Source organism: Pleuronectes platessa, chromosome 1, assembly GCF_947347685.1.
Source record: "Pleuronectes platessa chromosome 1, fPlePla1.1, whole genome shotgun sequence".
In the NCBI taxonomy this organism is placed as follows: Eukaryota; Metazoa; Chordata; class Actinopteri; order Pleuronectiformes; family Pleuronectidae; genus Pleuronectes; species Pleuronectes platessa.
The window spans coordinates 5,175,305-5,198,224 of NC_070626.1; the positions used below are offsets into that span (position 1 = coordinate 5,175,305).

The 22,920-nt window shown below is 42.5% G+C and overlaps 1 long non-coding RNA gene across 1 annotated transcript; it reads left to right on the top strand.

Annotated features, from left to right (window-relative positions):
- The first annotated feature begins 1,933 nt into the window (after positions 1–1,933).
- Positions 1,934–22,790, top strand: LOC128440079 (uncharacterized). Its single transcript, XR_008338474.1, has 3 exons — positions 1,934–2,177; positions 2,331–2,419; positions 19,115–22,790. It is a non-coding gene; the product is annotated as an uncharacterized LOC128440079 (long non-coding RNA).
- Positions 22,791–22,920: the final 130 nt, after the last annotated feature.

The window sequence follows — 22,920 nt, forward strand, 5'->3', positions numbered from 1 at the left end:
GACTTAGAGAAAAAATATAAAACTTTGGGGTTAGGCGTCTTTGGAAATATGGCAAATCCTGATCAGATGTTATAGCAGAGGTATCGCTCGCTGTGATTATAATGTTATAATTACTGCAGAATTTCTAGTAGATATCATATATGAAAGGGCAAAGTTGCGGTGAGGTCAGTGGAGCTGTGAAACGTACACGAAGGGTGCTGGGTTTCTGCACTTTTACAGCTGGCTCGCCAACAGAGGATGTTGTTGCAGTTACATAAATGTTTCTGTGTGGGTGAGGCAAATATCAATGAAAAGTACCTGAATGGGGGAGGCGGGGAGGAGGGGAGAGACACAAACAGAGAGAGAGAAGGGGAAGGAGAGAGAGTGAGAGTGGTAAACTGCATGCAGACCGGAGCCAGTGCGTACCTGCGGCGCGCCGCGGCGCTTGCTGCTTCCTCCGCGGCATGTCGGCTCCGGGTGCCCGGCGGGGAGTTCTCTGGCCCCGGTGGTCCGAGGCTGCCTGGGGAATCCGCGAAGCTTTGATACACAGTTTTGCCCCCCTGGGTGCGCGCTCAGGGCTCCCACATAGATCGGGGAGGGTGCCCGTCGGGAGGAGGGGTAATGTGCAGTTTTGGATCGCAAAAAGAAATCAAAGGAGAAAAGAGCCAGTAGATGCGAAGACAAGTAAAGAAAAAAAAAGGGGAGAGAGGGGGGGGGGCGGGAAACCAGCGTGACTCCCCCCGGCTGGCTGCTCACTCCGTCGGCGGCGCGGTCTCTCGCTCGCCCGCTCCGGCTTTGATGGAAGCGGCGAGGGGCAGGAACAGAGGGGGCTCCGCGGTAGAAAAACACCAGACGGAAGAAATTGTTAAAAAAGCACCGTACGCCTCCGTGGGATCCTCCGTTCGGCGTCGGGGGCTGCAACAGGCAAGCTTGGAGAGACAAAACCAAATGATCGCGTCAGTCAAAAGTCCGCAAACAAGGGGACAACACATCAAGAGCTGACACAACTGAAGCCCTGCGCCTCCTCTACGGTTCAACCTCTCCGCCGCTGATAGGCGTCACGTAGCTCCCTGTCTCTCTCTCTCTCCCTCGCTCTCTCTACCCCCACCCTTTCTGCCTCTCCTACCCCCCTGACTCTCTTGCCCCTCTCACTCCTCCTGTCATTCACCACCTTATTCCAGCCCCGGCTATTGCGAGCAACCGGGGCAAAATCGCAAGCCCGTGGTTGTGTGGCTTTGAAACGTGCGTAATATCAGTCGTACTGCAGATGGGGAGAGGAGGGGAGCAGACATGCGGGCACATGGGAGGCACACACACACACACACACATATACAGTATCATTCACAAGCACGCGAATAGGCTGACAAGCGTGGTGGGAACGGGAATGCGCACACTTACTTCAGGGGCTGATCCTCCGCAGCGCTATCCATGAGCTTTCCGGCAATCAAGCGCAATTCAAAGCCAAGAGCCAGACCAGCTGAAACGTGCCCGAAAGCATCTCATAAAAATCCATTCGCCTCTGGCAAGTCCTGAAGGCGGTGTGAGGGGGAAAAAACAAAGCCACATGCAGCTTTTTTTTCAGTTTGTTAATTCTCAGGAGCGATAGCGGAGGAGAAAAAGAGGAGGAGGAAGAGGGAAAAGGAGGAGGTGACGGCCGGGACTGGTCGCCCACACGCTGCCCTGCCTGGCACGACTCACGTTATTTTGTCCGAGAGCGCTTTGAAAAATCCGCTGAGGGCAAGTCACTCAGTCGCTATGTGCGCGTATGCACGTGTGGGCGTGCGTGTGGTTGTGTAGCTGCGCGCGCGTGTGTGCGTGAATCGATGAGATACGTGCTTGATTGGGTCTCCCTTGTTGTAATAATGTACATGAGGAGGAGGAGGAGGAGGAGGAGGTGACGGGCTCAGGCTGCTCCCATGCATGCAGGCTCGCTGGAGCGCACGGATCAGCCGAGTTCTGGCGCCCAGTGCCAAACACTTAGTTGGCCGCTGACGGTACTTTTCTCCCCCTTTTTCCCTTCTTCACGCGGACTGATAGGAGCTATTTAAATCAGCCACGCAGCGAATCACACGCGTCTCCCCGCGCTGCGCTCCGCTCTCCCTCCTGCGCCTCCAGTGACCGGAGAGGCGCAAAACCCTCACCGAGCGATGTCCCCCGTTATTGCCACTGACTGGAGTAAAGTACTTGTTTCTTCACAGGTAAGCGCTAGCACCTTGAGCTGCAAGTTATTCAGGTGTTTTCTGGAGATGCCCTTGCTCCCCCACTTCTCTCGCAGAGATGGGTAAAACTTTGGGGCTTCAAGTAAGTTGGTGAAGTGGATAAAAACGAAAATGTTATCCTGTCTTTTTCAGGCAATCCTCAGAGTGGCTCCGCGGGGGTGAGGGCAAAGGGATAAGACTCTCGGAGAGGGGATGGAGGAACAAGGGAGGGCACTAAACGGGTGAGTTGCCAAAGGCTGTCTGTCTCTCTCCTCCTGTCCTCCTCTGCGCCAGATGTGGTGCTGCTGCGCCTCGTCTCTCACGCTCGTCAAAAGCCGGTGGAAACAGCCTTTCTCCCCCCCCCCCGCATCGGTTCCCGTCGAGGGAATCCGATCTGCTCAGCGTCTCTCCTCCTCGTGTCGCTCTTCGTGTGAACCGGGGAGTCTCTCGGTTCCAGCGCCGTGCAGCGGGCTCGGTGGATGGGTCGGTGATTGGTGACTCTCCGACGATCGAAGATGTTTTCGCCCGAATCTCGCCGCGACTCTGTGCGCCGCTCCACCACTGCGTGCCGTTAGATCCGCCCAAGCATCTGTCCGTCTTTCCATTGGCGCATCCATCAGTGTCACACACACTCACGCGCACACAGCTGCCGTGCTCGCATTCCTTGTGATGCTACAACAGCCCCCCCCCCCCCCCTCCCCTCCTCTCAGCGTACAATCAAACATAACACTCGTGCACACACACACACACAAACACGGGACTCTCGCACACGCGTGGGCGATGGAGAGCTCTCCTCTCCGTCTGAGTGACAGAGTCCACTTCCTCCCGAGCTCCTCAGCGGGAGATCTGCACTGTGGTTCTGCGTCTCCAGCCCCGAAGAGGAGCGCCAGGCTCTTTCTGTCTGTTTGTCCTTTCTTTTCTTTTTCCTCTTCTCGTGGCGTCAACCAACAAAAACAACAGCTGACTTTCGAGACACTGATGTAGGTTATGTGTATTGTCAGCGGATCATTGACATTTTTTTTATTCCAGGCTCCGCTGAGGTGCTATATGAACGAATGAAAAGAACAAAAAAATAAATAAATAATAAGATTTAAATCTGAAATTTGCGTCTGATATAATAAAAACAGGACAAGACACAGGTCGACTTGATAACCGGGGCGATCACAAGCTGCAGGCAAAGGCGAATCCTGCGTTTTTGGTCAGCACTAAATCTGCCACCATGTTATAAATGTTTGTGATTAAGTAAAAATTGGAGGTTTGCCTCCAAAAGTCTAAACAAATAAAACTATTTAATGATTAGCCTACAATTGTGTCTAAAATCTGCAATTTTTAAGTTTAATTTTACCTGTGAAATTTAATATGTTCTCCTGGTTTACTTCTCATGCATCAAACCAGGTTATCTCTGCTTTCCTCTGAAACATGTTCTGGAATCATTTGACAAATGTCTCGAGCCGGGTACAGTGTAATAACTAATGTGGACAAAGACCAACATTCAGCACAAGGATTATTCGGAGGGAGTTCTTTAAGGTGTTGCAAACATTTGCCATTTTTTATATAAAGCTCAACTGTGTCCTCACGAAGACTAGTTCTCTTTAAACTAGTTTCAAGCTAATTACGCACTTTTCACTCGGGTGTGCACTGCGGATTTAGGTCCTGGGGCTTTGTGTAGCTCGCTTGGCGCTGCCTTGGGTTTAAAACCCAGGTTCAACAACTCGCAGCTCGTTGTGTGCCAGATGTGTTTGGAGAGAGTGCATCCAGTGTGCGCTCACACACTGGATGAAGGGTTAATGTACGTTTTAAGCGCTCTCTTCTCTCCGAACATCATGTGGGGAATCAAATCACTGCACCAAAGTGCTGCTGAGTCCAAACAGGACTCGTGAAAGCAGCAGTGTGACTATCAGACATCCAACATAACCCAATACAAAGCAAATGACTTTTCTATTTCGGTGTCACATCAGTGGGTCCCATTTACAAGATTGTCGCTCTTCTCATATTTTAGTTATTGTTTCATGACATACCCTACATTATGTGCGTGTGTTTCCGTGCGTGCGCATGTGTTTGTGTGTAGTTAATTTAGAGGAATTGATCTTATTACGACACAGAAAAAACTTTGGAATATATTCCGTCTGACGCAAGGCTTTCATATTAGTTTTTAACGATTATGGAGTAAAGTGCTGTGTGTGCGCGTGTGTGTTCGTGTGTAAGTGTGTGTTCGTGTGTGACACAGGGACAGAGAGGTTACACTAATCATTCATTTATGTCACTCACAACCTAAATGTGTGAATTACTAAACAAATTGGGCCCCATTTGTGTTAAACACACTAATAAACACACTGAGCTGAGTTTACAAAAAGTAAATCTATTTTTCAGCATGTCGAGCTCTGCGTCTATTAATGAAAACAATATATATTTTCCCACGACTCATCCATGCATGCAATCGAAATATCTAGTTTCGAAAACTATAGTTCAGAGTAAAATGATGCACTTTATATATATATATATTTCTATGTATCTGATAAACACGCATCTCTCGTGTATTAATTTTATATGAATTCCCTGTGTGTTTAACTTTCTGATTTTAAGAAAACATTTTATTTTCCGGATTTTTTTTTGTAACACACATGGTGTGTTTATTTTTTATCTTATGATGAAATACTTTTATTAACGTGCTGGTTGCGACAAAGACGACATAATTACAAACAAAATCACCACAACTTCATATGTTAACTCTTGCTAATGGGCCTATAGGATAAATCACAGTATATCGCTGTGTTGCCTGGTGCGTCTGTTATCACTTATATTAAAACTGAATTAATTTTACTCTGTCGCCCTCGGTGTTTTGAATCTGTGATATTCAAGTCGCACTGATGATATGAACAGATTTACATCTCCCCTCTTAAAACAATATGCGTCATGCGGAGAAATAAATCTGCGGTGACATATTTGAGTCCGCTGGAATTACAGGACGCGGACTCTATAAAGGCAGAGTCGCGCAGGAATATTATGACAGCCACGTCCATGACTCATGTTTGAGTGCTTGAGCCGTGGACTGTTTAGGGACGTGGGGGGGATGGGGGTGCACAAGTCATGAAGGGAGTTGTAATGCTGATTCCAGCAATGATTAAAAGAAGCGCTTTTACATTTTTATTATTGTGAGAGTGCCTGCGCCAAAAACTCCACTTCTGCCCATACAAGTCAGTCATTTATGCAGTTCTCCCTCAGTATCCCGTGTTGTGTGTGTGTGTGTGTGTGTGTGTGTGTGTGTGTGTGTGTGTGTGTGTGTGTGTGTGTGTGTGTGTGTGTGTGTGTGTGTGTGTGTGTGTGTGTGTGTGTGTGTGTGTGTGTGTGTGTGTGCGTGTTTGTGTGCCTGTTTGTGTGAGAGAGAGAGAGAGGTGGGGTGTGAGGGGCGGGTGGCGGGTTGTCTTTACGCACAGGTCGGACCTCCACAAGCCTGTTCACGGACCGGACGCACGGCATGGCACGGGTTTTGGCACTCACTCTAAAAGGAGCGTGTCCAAATTTGACCCCTTGGTTCTATTACTGTTTTCATTCAGTGATGAACCACCAGGTTAATTCGAACCTGACTGAAATCCTGCAGATGCCTCATCCAAGCAAGCGCGCAGACACGTGCTTTTCACACTGTGTTTTGGTGGTAGCGACACACACCTTAACATGAATGTGTGTAAAAAAGTTTAAGTTGAGTGACACACTTTTCCCCGGAGAAATATAATCAGCAAATGCGAGTTTCAAAGTTAGTAACCCTAACCCATGTGCACATTGTTCTGGCTGCAGGGACATTGTCACCGTGCGCGTTAGGCTTCCGCCCCCCACCTCAAAACGCAAATAGATGCGTTCGGTTCAGTAGAAACAGGGGGAGGTTTAGAGCACAACTACTGTGATTTATCTCTCTGAGCTCCACCACTCCACACCATCCGTGATTTACTTTTTTTTTTTGCTTCTCTTTTTTTCTTCTCTTTCCTCTTCTTCTATGATGATCACTTTGGCGTGGAGAGGCGGCGTGGCGCACCGGCTTCTTCACGGCACACTGGTTTCTAGTAGAGTGGATAAAGAGCCAGAGGGAGGGACAGTTGGCAGAGCAGCTTGGAAAATTGAAAAAAAGGAAAAGAACTGGTATGATATACTATTTGTCCCCTAAACCCCAAACTATGGCACAGCCCCTGAATCATTTGATCCGTTCTCTTGCATGCGTGGATTCCAGGACAAAAAGTGGGACAATGGCTAATAAATATAGCTGATTAAAAAGTGTGTAGGTCACCAATTTAGTGCTTGCTTAATGGATAATAATAAATAATTATTAACAGTATTCTTCTTAACAATTTATTTTCTCTGGTTCACTTGAAAACCTCTTCAAATAAATGTTGCTATAAATTGTGTGAGAATAAAACATGTATTAAAAACTTTTATGATCCTTCAGAATCCAGAAGATGAGTGAAAATAAGTTCTTGTAAAATTTGAATGTAAAAAAATTAATAACAATAGTTTATCTTTCAAGAAGAAATGGCTGAAATAAGAAGTCCAAAAGCCTTATAAACACATATTTTAGTTTTATATTACAGAACTAAAACCATATTGTGTTTTGTTTTTTCCTTCATCCAATAAATCTGTGTTTTTTTCACCCTGGTTTTGATTTTCTTCATCTCAGCCTGAGGCCGTGCCTGCGGCTGTTGGCCACAGCCTCCTACCTAACCCACCTCAATTTGAGACAGACTGTTTTATTATGTAGTGTTAAGGTTTCGTCGATATCTAAATGACCTCAAATCTCCTCGCCCCTAACACACACCCCTGGTATTCAGTGAAAAACAAGACAAGCTACTGATTTGCATGGAGAGAGAGAGAGCGGAAAAAAATGGAGGCCAGGGTGAGTCTCTCCTCAAATAACCTTAAAAGTTACAAACTCCCACTAAAAACAAGTCAAGCATTGACAAGGGAAGCTGAGAAAGATGGATGCGCTCTCTTTCTCTCTCCAACCCCTTTCTCTCTCTCTCTCTCTCTCTCTCTCTCTCTCTCTCTCTCTCTCTCTCTCTCTCTCTCTCTCTCTCTCTCTCTCTCTCTCCCCAGTGTCCTCCCTCCCTCGTTGGGTGAGCTGCGGAGCTAGCAGGGTTGAGAGGGCAAGTGCTGACCAGCCCTCTTTCTTTCACTGTCTGCTGTTACTAGGTCACCCCAACCACACACACACACACACACACACACACACACACACACACACACACACACACACACACACACACACACACACACACGCACACACACGCACACACACCTCTCCTTGCGGTCAGTGTTGCCACCAGGGAGAGGGGTAATTTAAGCCCTCCTTGATGTAGCCTATTCATCACTGTCCTGTGGACGGTGCTTCAAAATTAAAGTCTGATCTACAAAGTTAGAGTGAAATGAGATAAAAATTGGCAGAGGTCACCATGGGCCAGTCTGGTCAAAACACAAAGCTGAGACGTGGCAGGGCCAGCTAGCGGTGCTGCTTTTATTGCTTTTCTCTATGTTTTGTGTGTTACTGGTCGTGATTTTTGTTTTTGGGAGGAGGGGGGAGCCAAATTAGAGGAAGAACTTGTTTGCAAGCCTGGTGGGTCAGTGCCAAGACTCTTGTAGTGAAGGCTAGTGTAGTCCTGACTGAATCTTCGTAGCCTGAATCAGTTACCTCAGTCTGTTCCAATATCGGATTTTAGATGTATGCATCATATTATGGAACCTCTGCTATTATTCCGGTAAAAATGTGATAAAACAACAATATAGACAAAACACCCTTCAGTAAAAAAAGTGTCCACAACTAATCTAAATTTAAGTAATAATAATGAAATTAGAAAACCTAGCCCTGCTTTTATTATTGTCTTAATGTCATCAAAATCATGAGAACATTACAAAATCAGTTATGGAAACAAAATCAAATATTTCTGTTCCTTCTTTTGTTTCGTAGGAGTTGACTTTACATCATCATTACTGTTGTATGTGAAACAATAGGGACTATTATTTTAAAACAAATCCTTTTTATCTTCTTTGCCTTCCTGTCAGACCTAATATATATAAACAATTTGATAAGTAGTACAAACCCTTCCCATTTGAATCAAACTGGGATTGCACAGTTTATGACTGCGACATAAAACCAAAATGACCATGAAGTGTTGTAATTACACTAAATAGGCAAATGTATATGCTTCATTATTTATGATTTAATTTTTGGTGTTGCATTAAAATGTATCCTTCAAATACAGAAGATCTATCTACAGTCCTGTGCCAAATTAATAATAATGTATCTGAAACATATCATCATCTCAAAAAAAGCTAAATTCATTCAGTAGTATTTTTCTTATCCAAGGTCCCGGGGGGAGAACACCTCAAACAGAACATTTTGGTTAAAGATGCAGAGAAATGATAAATTTAGCAACTTCCTCCATCTACATTATTGGAGGATGTGAATAAATGAGACTGTAACTGTAAAGTTTTCACTGTTGTCCAAACACAGAGTTATGACCTATGACGTCACTCCTGTAGCTCTTAAAAGTCACAAGCTAATGAGGACAAGGGTTTTCTTACAGCATGATTTGATTTCACTTGATAAATTGATCTTTAAGTCTCATCACGCAGGATCAATGATCCCAAAAACTTTTGGTTAAGTCAAAAGTGGTTGACTTTTCCACGTGTATTTTACATAGACAAAGCAAAACAGACAGAATATAACTGGGAAGAGGCATTTTCCATTTCACTGTATCTTTAAGTGAGAGGCACAATTAGTGTGATTTAGTTTTTATAACAAGTCATAAACTGTGAACTCAATTCACAGACGGGAATATTTTTAGAAGGAGCAGGTATTGCAGAGGAAATGTTTGTCTAGAACGTCTGGTGCAAGTCTGATGAGTTGTACTGTTTATCAGCGTACAGTGTGATGGCGCACTGCTGAGTGAGTCACCGCTTCCTCCTTACTGTGATTGTGTGTGTGTGTGTGTGTGTGTGTGTGTGTGTGTGTTTTGGATGCATGTGTGTGCGGAAACCACGCTGACAGCTGCAGCTCATTACAGGCACTATTACTGATGGGGACTGCTGGGGGAAATTCCTTCTTCCAGAGAGCAAACCACCCTGTTTACCACACGCACACACACACACGCTCGCTTTCACAAATGCATGCACATACACACACACACACACACGGGCCTTGTGAAACAAAAAAAAGGAGAGTAGTAACATCTACTAAACATTTACTCTTAAGTGAAAAATGACGAGTAAGAAAAACTACATGCTATAAAAAGAGATGAAACGTCTTTCCAGTTGCTGGAGAATGAAGGACATGAAGTAGACTCGTCTACATGTCGTACACAGTAAGTACTGTACGTATGTGTGTGCACGTAAACAAACACGGACACGTACACACAGCCACAGGGTGAGCAAACTTGAGATGAGATCACCAAGGCACTCTAAGCCTTGCCATATTGGCAAACTCTCTCCCTACCTCCCCTCTCTCTCTCTCCCTCTCACCCACCCACCCACCCACCCACAGACACACGCACACACACAAACACACACACACACACACACATACACACACACACAAACACATACACACACAGCAATGGAGTATACAGTGTCCAGTGACGTTAATGAGAGAGCTGAAAGCCAGACACACATGTGCTAGAGTCATTAGGGAAGATTTCATAGCTACACTTCAGGCCACTACACTCCATTACCGTACTTCATTGGTTTCACTGCTCGAAAACAGTGGTTTCTTAAAGTCAAGTTGAGGGACCACCTGGGCTCCTTCTCGAGCCCCCGGGGAGTTCCTCTTTAGATAAAACAAAATAAATACCGCTTACCTGTTTCTCTCTATCTTATTTAGTTCAAGCACAAACAAATGCAGGCATGCCTCGTTTACTCTGTAATTCACACAATCAAATACACAAGATATTTTTGTTATAACACAGATTCAAATAGTGCAGGCAAAATTAGGACACAACCCTATTCATTCCTCATTGGTGTAGTATCATTATTTCTGGCCGAGTAACAGCAGTTGCAAGCAGTAGCACTGTAGGAACAAATCTCCACTACACATCAATAAAACAGTGAAAATCACTTGATCATACAACACAAAGAAAATAGATTACCCCGCGTCAAGATACAGATGGAAGAATGAAGCTGACAATATTTTGTATTTTTGTTATTCTAAAGATGTCCCATCAATAAATTAAATCGTGACCAAAATGTTTGTCCAAGTCCTCTGATTGCTTTTAAAGGTGAAGTTTAAAAATAAACATATGGAGTTTCATTTAGTTTAAAAAGAGGAGCAGACTAATATTCTTCAGAAAATAAAATTCTGCTGTGGCTTAATAAGGATTTTGGATGAAAAGAGAAGAGCTCTATAGCACAGAAGAACAAGGTTTCCAAGGTCAGCAGCCCGGCAGTAAATGAGTGTATCATAAGCATGAAGACAAAAACTGAGCCAGTTTCAGTTTTTTACAATTGCAACTGAAAGATTTGGCCTTGAGAAACAAAATACATAAATAAAAATCTGAGAGATTCATTATAAGCACTTTCTGTCATAACCTAATAATGCCATGCTCTGTCTCTACCCTTTCATGAACAGAGGAAGAGAGAAAGAGAGAGAGATGGTCCACTCCATGCTGTGATGTATCTGTTGCATTAATCAGCCCTCTTAAATTGGAACGGCCTGCTTTTATTAATTATGTTCAGCGTGAGGATGATGGGGCCTCTCCCAACCACCCCTCCCGCCTCTTTAAGACACACAAATCACTTTCAGGAAGACAGGAAGACAGTAGAAGGAAAGATAGAGTGAGAGAGAGCACATCATTACAAGCAAATGAAAAGAAAAGTGAGATGATGCAAAAAGGAAATGGGGCTGAACAACGAGGTTGTGTATTTACAAAATAAAATCTGAAGTTACACAAAAGTACGGCTGAGTTTTACTTGCATCTTTAGTGTATTTACCTACAGGCTAAATTAGTGTGAAAAGTACATCCAGTGCCCACCTGCAGATATTACATTGATAGTGTTAGAGCATTCACTTTCTATTTACCGTCCTGATACAGTAATTACATTCTTTTACTTTATTTTCACTTTTATCCCTGAATTAATAATTTCTCGCAAAATATATTATTATTAGTTGCTTCCCATATTTTAAGCTCCCAACAATCTATAGTGTCATCGGCTCAGTTAGAAATAGTTTTGATTAGCTGTGTGATACATATTTGAGTTAGTAGTGTTTTACATTAAATCTCCAGTAAGAATGGAAACACATCTGGCTGATACCAGACCCTTTCTTCTGATTTTAGAAATCACTTAACTGTAAGCACATAGATCTGGACTGTGTGTGTGTGTGTGTGTGTGTGTGTGTGTGTGTGTGTGTGAATTATTTAAAGGTGATATTTTATATCAATTCATCATTGCTAATGAAATTAGAATTTTTTTTAATGTAGACATCTTGAAACATTAAAAGAACATGTTGCTGGCATGGGAACATCCAGCAGACTATCTTATAAAACTATATTACCTTCAAAGTGACAAAGAAAACCATGATCCTCTTATGGGACATAGAGTCCCACAGTTATCTGTGATGGGGAATTCAAGTGTTATGTTGCCTCACTTTACAGAGCTCTAGCGCTCTAAATAAATGTGACTTACAAGTTTTATGGGTTTTTGTGCACCTTTCAGGCCACAAAAATGTGCACCACACTGGGAGGGGGGTCAAAGTTTAACTAGTAGGGCTATACGCTATGGTGGTTGTTTATAGCTGGCAATTTGGGTTACAACCAATTGCCTTTGTTTTCTCTTCCAAATCAATATGATTAACCTGGGTAGTTGTCAACCTGTCAATACTTTTGGGCCCTTGGATTTAACTTTTGCAACGTGGCTGCATTCTGAGAGCTCAAGAAATACTTTTGTTGAGTAGCCTACAATGTTTCATTACTTTCAGAACCAATGTCTGAAGTGACAACACATGTTTTTTTATAGTATACCCTGAATTGTATTGGACAATATGGCATGCAAGACCATGAAGACCCCAGGACATATTTTCTTTATAAGCTATAATTCTAACAGTTATCTTGTCAAATTAAGGTTGTGTATTGGCTACAGTCACAGTCCCACATTGTAAAAGAGAAAGGTATCAGTAGAATATATTTGAAAATTACAAACCAGTGGTTTCTTTTAGAGAGCTTGGGATGGATCGGGTGAAACTTTAAACAGCCCCTTATTAGCTCTTTATTAGCAGCTTCACTGTGGTAACAGTACAGCAGGTACAACACTGCTGGCTGTAAACAAACAAAGCACTAGTTTACAGAAACACTCAGGAGTCAAATGCTATATATATTTCAGGATGTATAGTGAGTGGGTTGGAGCCACTCCACACTGAGAGCTCCAGTGGATACAAATCACGTTACGATACTCTTGTCACGTCAGCCACTTCGACTGCAGTGTTTATCTTCGTATGACATTCTCCCTGCTGATACGCTACCCCCCTATACCCTGTATAGGATAGCTGCTAAATGGAAGGAGAGACAGATGAGTTGAATGGTTGAGAGATACAGAGTAAAGTGAAGTGAAAAGGGAAAGGGGGGGGTGATGAGCGCACATTTGTCCTCTGTGACAATGCTGATGCTGTCAGCTTATGAGACACTCTGATGGGACACAAGGGATATTTGAAGTTGTCCTGTTTCATTTTAAGAACACAAGTGCAGTATGTATGTGTGTGTGTTTGTATGTGTGCGTGTGCGTGTGTGTGTCTGTGTGTGTGCGTATGTGTGTGTGTGCGCATGTGTGTGTAGGCTATTGTATGCATTGTGGGGGCCAGTCTGTATTTGTGAGGTTTAAGTTCTGGTACTGACCCACACTAGCAGGTCTTCAAACTGGCCACTGATCAGCTTCAGGAAGTGCTGGAAACGAGAAGACAGTGGATGCACCTGTGAATAGATCACTTGGATTTACACCCGACTGGATTCTCTGGCTTCTCCACAGCAGGTAACATGCAGCTATAGTAGTCTCTTCAACCAGTTGTCATGTGAATATTCTGAGTTTTTGTGTGTTCGCATTTCTTGCCCCAGTTCACTTCATGGTAGAGGGAACAAAGCATCTGATTCAGGTCACTTGAAAGACATGTTGATTTATTTGATGTCAAAGCAGGGGTTGGCTATTTTGGTTAAACCAGCAAGTAACTCCTTCCTTTAGGCCTCCCATCAAAGCCAATCCTACAAAAAAAAAGTATATGCATGTGGTCGGCCTGAAAACTGCAGAGGGACGAGTCCATAACAGAAAGTACTTGGGAGAGGAGCAGAGTCCATCATTGTCATCATCCCTAACGGTATCTTACTAGATCATGCCTAATTCACATCTAAAATAAATCACAAAACACGGTAAATGTGTGGCGATTGTCAGTAGCTGTCTAGGTAATGCAGGGACATTTTGATTGGAAATTAAGTTTGCTCCAATAACTTGTTTTCGCCTGCCTAACAGCAGGTTGCATAAAACATTAGATATTAGCTTAAACCACCAACAAGATAAGCAATTCTAACCACCCAGTGATTGTATTCTGTTACAGTCACTGACCCATTGATGAATGTCAATTTTGTGTTGGACAGAATTTACAATGCGTTGCTCCTCGATTAGAGCATTGTGTGGTCCAATAAAGCACTTCATGGTCAAAGAGGACAGACCTGGGCTCTATAGGGTGATGAAGAGGAGACCCTGTGAGAGAGAGGGCAGAGGAAGGGGAGGTCAGAATACCATGGGCCAAGGAGATGTTCTCACACGCTTCTTTTTTCCAGCAGGGTGCAGACAATAACAATGTAGTTTGTACTTGTTTTTTATTCTATCATCTTTCCCCTTATGAAACCACATTTAAATTCACTATATGTAGATTTCAATTGGGATTCGCACCTAATTGCACACACTAATAAATATCAGTCCCAAAACATGATTATTTCATCAAGAGCCATGAATTATTCTCAATCAAGGAAAATGTATAAAAATCTCACAATGACACGGAAGGTGAAACAAATCTTCTTGGATCCACCCTCTGTTCCGGATCCGCATCAACATTTAATGGGTTCTCTCCTGACACATTGGATAGTTTTTTCCAGTGACTGCTAGAAAGATAAGCGTTTTCAATGTGATAGCTATTGAGGCCAATAGGTTGTTGGACATATTTTAGATTTTAGATAGGCTAAAGACGTACGTTAAATTTGCACATAAATTTTTACATTTATAGTCTTTTCATAGTCAGCAATTTTAGTTATTATAGAGTTAACAACATTAAGAATTATTTGCACCTTTAACAGTTTCGTTACAATGCACAGCCATGTTTAATAACGTTTTGCCATGATCTCATCTACAATGCAGACAATGGCAAAAGACGGATAGATTTGATATAAGGTGAGTGTAAATATAGCTTTGATATGTGCTAGCTTTCAGCTACAGCATGGATTCAGCTTTGGGCTACTACGGAATGCTAGCTACACCAGCTACCTAAATTCCCCCTCAAACCTATTGATTACCTTTCCAACCGCGAAACATCAACTGTTTTTGTCACTTCTCCGGCCCTTCATCTCCCGTTTCTTCCCCCTGTCTGCTTCTCCTCACCCACAATGAGTGTACGTGCAGAGAGGTGCAGGTGGTCAGATACACTGTACTGCACTGAAATGAGTTAAATCCACTTAAAATAGTCTGTGTGCAGATTACGGTTGCAAAGGGGTGGAAACTTTCCAGTAAATTTCCGGAAACTTTCAGGAAACTTTCCATGGGAATATTCAGCTCGGGAATTTGGGGAATTTTGAAAAAAATATATATACGCAAATTAAACGCTGAGCAATAAAAACATCATTCAAAACTCTATATTAAAGATGTATTGAATGCAGCACACACTGCTCTGTGAATTTCAACCCTCCACTGTGCATTTCTCCATCACATGCACAGATAATTCCCAGCATCCTGAACACTACAGCAGGGCTATAGAGGCCTGCTGTAGTGTGCCGGACTAGTCAAGTAAGTTTCGATGATATTACTGGGGAAAATATATTAACATGCTGATTGAGCATGGTTCATCTGTTCATCTAGCCTATTACTATTAATTTATCTATCAATTGTAAAATATTTTTAAAGACGATTCCAATTGGCCATCTATTTATATCTCTGGTATTGCTTTAGTGTTTTTTTACAAGCTTTTTTCTCATCTTATTCTACAGAGCATTGCCACGTGCACTATCTCATGTGTGGAGACATTTCACCCCAGCCAATGTAGAAGGAAAGGCTGTGTACATTTGCAAATACGATGCAAAGACCTATGTTAAGAATGACACAGATCCAGAACCATATAGTCAAGTGCCAAAAGTTTCCTCAGGGCTCAAATCAGCCTATGACAAAACAAATGTTTAAATTTATGTCTGTATAAGACAAGGTAAAAACAGTTAGTATAAATTACCCACGATATTTCCCGTTAATTTTCGTTAATTCCCGTATATTCCCGTTAATTCCCATGGAAAGTTTCCAACTTTGAATATTCCCAGAATTTTGCAACCCTAGTGCAGATTAGCTTTAACACTGAGCGGTCCATGCATACTTTTTTTTACAAACAGTGTTACAGGTATTCTCAATCAGATCATGTTTGTCTTTTTACTTACTAGCAGATATGTTTCCTTTTAACAGGACAATAATGAAATATATTTGAGTTGAGTTATCATAAGTTATAAAATCCTGTCTGTACTGCATTCGCGGAAGTCACTAGGGAAATATCTCCTCGATCAAATAAACATTAGCATTTCATGCACTTGAACTTTCGACACATTGACCTCATGTTCAACCAACATACATAGGCTTGTCCACAGTTGTGCATGCAGAGTAGATAGTATACGGTGTTAAATGCAGGCACCCTGGGGTGCACTTGCCACAGGTTCTCCCTTACAAACTGGCGGTCGGCCCAGATGCCCCTGGGCCCAGTGAAGATGCGAGCTGACTTGACATTCATGTTGGAGCTACGTCTGCTTCACGCCGATCTGAATTAGTGCTTCACTGCAGGGCTGAAACGGCCTGCAATCTGCCCTGTACCTCGGGGGAGGCAAGAGGAGAGGTCAATATGCTCAAATGATTTTCCACTTCTGTAGAGAGTGCGTAGTCCTAGCTTTAGGATATTCAGTGACACGGAGGATTGTTTACTGGCATGATTTTCTCAATGTGTCCCCTGCACTTCAAATACAGAGATGTGGATTTTCATGAGTGCTCGTGATGACTGATGGTTGAGGAAATAGGAAGCAGCGTCCTCAGCAGTGAACAGATGCTGACCAGCAGATCACCATGAGCATGCATCTGAAGCTTTGGACTCTCATTGGGATATGCTGTGTGTCCACATGTGTGTGTGTGTGAGTTTGTGTGTGTGTGTGTGTGTGTGTGTGTGCGTGTAGTCCAAAGGAGTTTGTGAGGGCTTTCTCTCTGTAGTGTCAACCTCCCAGAGAGAGGATCAAGTGCTAAGCTGGGGACTCAGGGACTCTGTGCGCCTGGTGTGTGTGTGTTTGTGTGTGTGTGTCTGTGTGTGTGTGTATGTCTGTGTCCAACAGCCCACACTTGTGGTTTTAGGGATTGAGGAAGTGATATATCCTTTTATCTGTTACTGTGGATGACCACAAGCCAGACCAGAGTCAGCCCTGCAAACTAAATCCATACACTCAAAGGATGGATCTGTATGTGTGTGTGTGTGTGTGTGTGTGTGTGTGTGTGTGTGTGTATGTACGTGTATGTGTCTGTGTGTGCGTGTGTGTTTGTGTGTGTGTGTGTGTGTGTTTGCGGATGTTCAAAGGTGCATCAGAGAGCAGGGCTCTTCCCCAGAGGGGGAAGCGCAGAGTTGAAGGGTCAAACACACATGTGGGGGGTCAGTGAGCAGCCTGGCAAGCGGAACAGAAACCTTATACACACATGGGTCAGTTGCTGTGTGTGTGTGTGTATGAGAGAGAGAGAGAGAGAGAGAGAGAGAGAGAGAGGTTCTATATCAGTACATTTTGAAGCTCTAGTGTTTTTTGTCCTACACAAACAGTAAACGTCCAAGAATGTCATCAACCACTACATTTAAGTGTACAGGATTCAAGGATGAAGTATTTCTACTGTAATGTTCACATGCCGAGCACTTTATTTAGAACACCTGTACACCTGCATCAACATCATGAATCCATGTACCCAGCCGGCCTCGTGTCAGCAGTTCAGGCTGCTGCTGCTGGTGTAATGGTGTGAGTAATGCTTCCTTGGCACACTTTGTGCCCCTTATCACAATTCAATCATTATCTGAATGTCTTTGTCTATCTCAGTTTTGTTGCTGACCATGTGCATCCCTTTATGACCACAATTCTTCTAATGGCCTCTTCCAACACACGTGTCTTCAAGATCATTTAGATTCTTCATCCTGAGGGGTAGAGGGGATTATATTTACTCAATGAATGGTAAGGAAGTAGTTATTTCCTTATTTCCTTCGATCAAATGACTCCCATTTTCTTCTAGGGCCGTAGTCAATCAAAGAAAATCCCACTCAACTGAAATTGTATCTACTCTTCATCCAATCGATTGGTTGCAGGAGAAAAAAGAATCTCTCCGTTATCTCTAGATTAACTTAATTGACCGAGGTGAACTGAGAGCACTCTACCTGGCAGCCATGTTTGCTGAAATAAACTGTGTATGAATATAAAAAGCTAGTATTTGTAGCACTTTAAATTATTATCATTATTAATAGACCAATATGCCCATTCTGATGAATTCACACTTAAAGCCTCGGGCTTTAATCAAATAGCTGATGAATCATCCTATTACAGAATGTATCCTAATGAAGTCAGCTTAATGTTCTCAGATGAAATGCATTGCATATTAGTTATTGAGCTGTGATACTGTTGTTTCTGATCTTTCAGAAACTATTGCCTTTTTGCCAAATACATTCAATATAAAATGTTCAATGTAATGTGAGTTTGAAACTCATGACCAATGTGGGCAGAAGTGTGTGTTCTGCCTCGGCTCGGCAGTGGAACTCTCAGAGCTCAAAGCTTTCAGTGTTGCCAAGGGGAAACTGACACTGGAGTCAGTAGATGGTTTCCCTGAGCACGTAACACTGACGCAAATAGTCATCTGAGAACCCTGCTCATCATTATGCAGATACCAAACTGTACCTTTTGTGTATCTATGAGTGACCAGCGGGTCTGAATGTTTGCTGTCAAAGCATAGACATACAGAGTATAAATATAGCATACACAAACAACACGTACTTTATTATCTTGGCTCCACATTTTCGAAGCAAAAGTTTATATAAAAAATTTAAGCAAAAACTGAACGTTTCGTTTAATATTTGTTGCTGTTTAATAATGCTGTTATAAATCCTGATCAATATTTTTCACGGCAAAATAGAGTCATGTATTGCAGAATAACAGCATGTAGAAAACTCTTTGCGTATGTTGTATTATTTTACACTCCTCATGTTGGTCACAAACATGGGTGTTCTATTAGTAAATGTTGCCGAGTGGACACCATGGTTACACCTTTACACTAATAAACCTATCTCTCCCTTCATATCATCTTTTCTCTATTTATAAAACAAGGCAAGCGCAGGCAAGCTCAGACCATCAACCTACGCAGCAGCGACAGAAGCATGACTCTCATTTACACTCACACTGAAAATATGGGATGTACACTCGACTCCAACGTATTATACCAGGGTTTAGTGTTGTAGTTGGAGGCGGTGCATGTCACGGGGGGCCGAGCTATGAGACAATGCAGGGAGATATGTGTTAAAAGCCAAACCGTGTTTGTCACTGTGTTTTCACAGTTGTGCTTGAAACTACAACAGGAGTTGGTGTTACAGCGAGGACAAAAGGACAACTCCGATGAGGACTTTGTGGTAACGTCTCATCTCTTGCTTTCTCTGCTTCTTCTTCTTTGTTCTGCAGGTTGGGGCAGGGATTTGGAAGATCATTGGCTGCGATCTGGTGCATTTGACCTCAAATGGAGCCAATAAGCTGTCTGGGTATGAGGGACTGTATGCACGCAAACACACACACACACTTGGGTGCAAAAAGTCAGTCATGAAGGGAGTGTACACATCGCTCTCAGCTAAGTAGAAGTTTCACTCATCTCTCATGTTCTCGGTCTCTGTCCATGTCATTCTTCATCACTCTACTTTCACATTAACCATCAGTTAGTCTTTGTCTCTCACACACACACACACACACACACCTCCACATCAGCTATCAGTTTGTCCGACAGATACATAAATGTACATCTTCACATTCACGCAGAGACCAACTCCTTCACATCACACGTCAACTCACCCAAGAATCACACGCACACACAATGCATCACACATCAGTTATATCTTTTAGGCTGAAGGAGAAAGGGGTTTGTTGGCAGCGGGGGTTGAAGGGGGGGTTGACAGGAGAGAAGAGGAAGTACACAGGAAGTACATTAGTTATCACTCCCATGTCTTCTCCACCTTTTCACGTCTTATCACCACCGGACGTCTAAGATCCCCGCCAAGCTGCTTCTCCTTCTCATCACTACCCTTCTCTCTCTCTCTCTCTCCCTCTCTCCCTCTCTCCCTCTCTCTCTCTCTCTCTCTCACACAAACACACAGACACTTACATCTGAAAATGACTTCCGCGCTCCACTTTCGTGTCGGGCCCTGGGATCTAGATGACACTTGGCATGCCGCAGAAGCCGCAAGACAACTGGATGAAATATTTAAATGAAAGACGGCAGGGGTAGAAGAGGTGAAGAAAAGAAGGAAGGGGGGAAAAGAGGAAGAGAAATGAACACAGGAGAGAGGACAAGGGAAGGAGAGAGGGGCGATATTCAGATGGCGAGCAGAATATGAAGAATTTCTCGGCAGAGAGGTGGGCTGTGTGACAAGAAGTGCAGACGAATTGGCTTACACCTTAGAAGTAGCCTTAAGAGACATATTCCAATATAGTATGAGATCCCATCAGTTTATCTTGGGATCATCAGCAAGTCTCAGTATGAACCAAAGTACTTTCAACAGCGTGCCAGCTCAGCTGCTTGGAGGAGGGCAATGAATCTAACATATGACCAAATGAAATGTAACTTTGCTATCATGATTTTTGCGACTTTAGAATTAGGTTCCAGCTGACTTTGTTATATTATCAAGACTAAATCCCTGTCCCAATTGTTCTTCCTTGGCCCTACCCGTAGATATGAACTGCCCTTCGCTGGGAGTGTCCCCCTCCAACAGAGCCACAAAGGGGAGGGCTTGAAAATCTTGCCCTAGGAATTGTGGTACCACTCACTATGTCATCGGCAGCCAACAAATGTTATTACAGTGACAAACAATTCAATCAACTACAGTCAAGCCTTGCAGTAAAAACCTTATAACACGAGGGGGACACTTTGCAAAATTTGCAGCTTGACAATGTTTCAAACTTCATATACTGGACATGGGAGAAAAAAACGTTTCTCGTTACTCTCACTCAGGCTGTTTACATGCTTGTTTTGACGGCGTGAACAGCAATTTTCCTGAAACACTGTGATTCAATTACATTTTCATTAGCTACTGGATTAAAACAAGATATTCAGTATATTTGTATCGGTGCACCTATCTTGCACTGATGATGTCATTTGAATAGTATAGTATTTAGGAATGTGTAATAATGAAGTTCTGCAGATATAACCGCCTAGCTGATCCCGAGTCAGTCACCCCATTTGATAGCATCAAATTACTAATAAAAGAGCTAACTAATCTGACACATTGATGCTTGAATTTAAATGAGTGGTGTAAAAAACTATACCGTAAAAACAGAAACCTTCTTTTGGCAAAATGGTTGGATATGTCCTTCCACTTGTTAGTTTGGGCTCATCTGCTAACATGGAGGAGGTAGGTTCATGACCCATACTGCAGTCAGCCAGCTGAGGGAGATCAAGATTTCTGGCATCGTTTTTGTGGATTTGTCATATCATCTACCTTCATATACAGCCATTGAGCTGTACTAACTGCTATTGCTAATATGATAACATGCCTAACGACAGAGCTAATATGCTGCGATTTAAAATGTGAACTAACTTCATAATCTCTATATGCTAGTTTACTAACACTTGCTATTATACACCTATATTTTACACTAACTGTTGCAATAAGAAAAGTCAGATAATCACTTAAATAATTACATCCCCTCCAACAGGGCTCATTAATGAATCTATGCCAAATTGTAAAGCAAACCTTCCAATATCTGTTGACATATTTCACACATAATCACAAATGTCAACCTCACAGAAGAAGCCGAGGAAAAGTTTCATTGAATTATAAATCTATTTAACTGAGTGGCCTAAAAACTCTAACCTGCTGGTGGAACTAGATTAAAAATCTAAGTATGCCAACCCAATGGTGGTGCTGGAGGTTCAACAAAATAAGTATTATTTACCCACAAGGGACCATGAACTTCTTAAAAAAACGCATTGGCCATCGACCCGAAATAAATATTAAACGATGGATCAGTGTGATCATCTACAGAGGCGTCCCACTGGCATGGCAAAAAATGTGAATTAACATTTAGCGCAAGTTTATTCATTTATTTATTGAATTGTTTATCGTCTTAAGGGAGTAACGGTTCTAGGCTCTTCAGAAGTAATTCTATATTTCACTTCAGTACATTTCTATACATTTTGAGAATTACACAGCTTAAGCCAGTGTTTGTAAGAATTATTTTATAAATGCTTTATTTACAACTCAATATAGTATTTAGTTAAGGCAAACTTTTAATTATATCAGAGTGTAGGTTTCTAGTTAAATGAGTGAACTGATCCTAGTTGAACAGGAATCAGACCAAAACCAAAACCTACAAGTTTTGTAGGTTTTGGACAAGTGGAACAGTAACAAAAATCTTTTGTTATCAACATTTATTAAACACGGCTGTGTATGTATTAAACCAGCAATTTCCCTATAATAACTACATTATATATTATATTATTAAACTAATAAAACTAACATTTTATTTTAGACGTTAGGTAGAGGTGTGTTGATTTAGAGCAGTAGGTTATCTTTTATTTTGATTACTTCTCCCCCTACATCATATGCAGATATGAAAACCTCTGCATTTTAAAACTTGAATCCCAGCTAGAGCCTTAATTCTGTAATTCCAATCATGCTTTATTTCATATTCCATTTAAGACATACAATACAATAAGCATTCATGTGTATACTGCATGTGTGTGGTTTATTCAATTGCCTACACTTACTGCGTAAGGTCTTTTAAGTTATTTTCTCAACCAGTCATGTGTGCAGCGCTGCATGCTGGTTGTGCAGATGCTCCTCTTTTTATTTGTGTGCATGTGTGTTTGTCGCAGTGTGTGTGCGTGCATATTCTGCATACACACAATTGTACTGTAATGCTCATCTGCAACATGTGTGCATTGGGTTTGTGTATGCAGTTTAATTTATGCCTCTTCATGTTGCAGTACTGATTGTATGTTTGCAGTCCTACAAAGAACTGGGCTTTTGGCAAAGCTGGACAGCAGGCCTGTCAGTCAATGAACTGAAGCAGCTCACTAGCTTGTAGAGACAAGCAACTTAGATGTGAAGAGAAGAAAGAAATACTACTGTGTCATGTAGTGTTCATGTAATTGGGGGGAGTCAATAAAAATGAAAATTTGATATGAAAAGTGTGTGATATCTTTTGTAGTTTACACACATCACTACACTTTGTATTCATTTCCCTGGAATGCTGCCATGCTGCTTAGTGGTTTACGT